We start from the raw sequence: 2124 nt of genomic DNA on the forward strand, positions 1-2124 counted from the left end.
GAATCCCGACCACCCATCGCCGGAAGGACGGGACCTGACGTCGGCACGCTTACGTCAACCCACGCTTTCGACGTGGCGTTTCCTCCGGCTTCACTTCCGGTGGGCGGGTTCCATACTGCTCCGCTGAGTGGGAGGTTTCGGGGAGTGGGTGTCGAGGAGTTTCCCTCCGTGAGCGTTTGGACCGGTTACTGTTTGCAAACGTTTGCCACGTTCCGGTTCTTGAGTCTCTGTTTTTGGGCAGGTGCGCCCCTGTGCCCTCAAAACCTAGGGGCAACTGCAGTTCCTCCCACCGAATAGCCGCCGTTTGCTGCCCTGTTACCGCAGGAAAGTAAGGGGTGGTTCTCCTTCAAATGTCACCCCTGGGCAGGCAGGCAGGCTTGGGGTTCCGCGGTGATTCGAAATAGAAATCCATGGAATGCCGGTAGCCACGGAGTTCAGTTATGTGATTAACTTAAAGCCTCCAAGTTTTGCCATGCATTCGAATTTTCATGGAGCCCAAATAACACGAAATAAAATAACTTCCTTTAACTGAAATGGGATCCCAGTAATCTCTTCAGTTCAACAAAATGGAGGGGAAAACATGCTCTACCTAGAGCAAAGAAACTGAAATTTTAAGGGAAAAGGTCGAATTAGGCAATTAAAATATGTATCTAATATGCCTTAGAAGGAACTGGCTGCGGCTGTAATTGATTTATTACCCAGCTAACGTTTTAAATCCAAGAGCTAATCCCCTACCTGTGTCCATTCCGCTTTATAATTTAACTTTTAATTTTATTTGAGGATAGTTGACACAATGTTACGTTGGTTTCAGGTGTACAACATAGTGAGTCAACATCCCTATCATGCCATGCTCACCGCAGGTGTGGCTACCATCTGTCATGGTACAACGCTATTACACAATTCTGCTTTCCTTTCCAGGTTAGGTTCCATGTTTTTTTGATAAGGTTAAGTTTGAAGCACCAACAAATTTTAAAAGCTTCACAGCCTGGGATGAAGCCTAATTCACAGTTAAGGAGAGAACTTAATTGAAAAGCTATGGACTTTGGTCAAGTGGTAGATTTTAACCCAGACAAGAGCGGCCTTTTAATATGCTAGACTATTTTATTACCTTTACAAAGAGAAGTGTATGACTTATGAAGTCCTCCCAGGGTGATGATTCAAAGACCTTTAGGACATATATGGGATAATGTGCTCCAATTTTCTGACATTAAAGACAAGTTATAATCTCCCACAAGGAGGGAAAGGTATGTGCTGAGACTACATAAATTAGTTTATCTTTCAGACCATGAATTGGCTCAAATATAGATGATTTTGTGCTTGGGTAAACAGAGGCTTGAAGGGAAATTTCTAGTCCTAGTTTCATTATTTATATTAAAAAAAAACTTTACATTCTGTAACTTAGCTTCTTCAATTGTTAGACATAAATATAAACCACATTCTATTTTTTTTTTCTGGGTTTCAGATTTCCAATAAACAGTTTCTGAAATAAAGCAGTTTTTTTTTGCAGATATTTGAAGCCAAAAAATTACATATTTCTTAAATATTTTTATGATGGTCTAATGATACTTTAGAAAGTAAATTTGAAGTATTTTTTTGCTTTTAGTTTTTTTAAGATTTTATTTATTTATTTGACAGCAAGAGACACAGCAAGAGAGGAAACACAAGCAGGGGGAGGGGGAGAGGGAGAAGCAGGCTTCCTGAGGAGCTTAGAGCCCAATGGGCTTGAGTCGAAGGCAGATGTCTAACGACTGAGCCACCGCGGTGCCCCATTGTTTCACTTTTAATTAAGTGGAATGAATATATTTGAGCAGGGCATTTAATATTTCTATTGATTCTACGCTTTCAAAAGAGTCTGAAACTTTTTTTTTTTTTTTTTAAGTAAATCTCTACACCCAATGTGGGGCTCTAACAACCCTGAGATCAAGAATTGTATGCTCTGCCAACTGAGCCAGCCGGGTGCCCCAAAATATTTGAAACTTTTATGTTGAAGAACTGTTCTAATTTTTATCGTCTCTTCTACAATTTACCTGACAACAGGACTGTTGTAATATTTTAAAAATATTTTTTACATTAGAAAATATTATTTGTAGATTTAGGAATTTGAAATTTTTACTGACTGGAAGG

The sequence above is a fragment of the Lontra canadensis genome, unplaced genomic scaffold (genome assembly GCF_010015895.1).
Source record: "Lontra canadensis isolate GAN:19392208 unplaced genomic scaffold, GSC_riverotter_1.0 scaffold72, whole genome shotgun sequence".
Classification (NCBI taxonomy): domain Eukaryota; kingdom Metazoa; phylum Chordata; class Mammalia; order Carnivora; family Mustelidae; genus Lontra; species Lontra canadensis.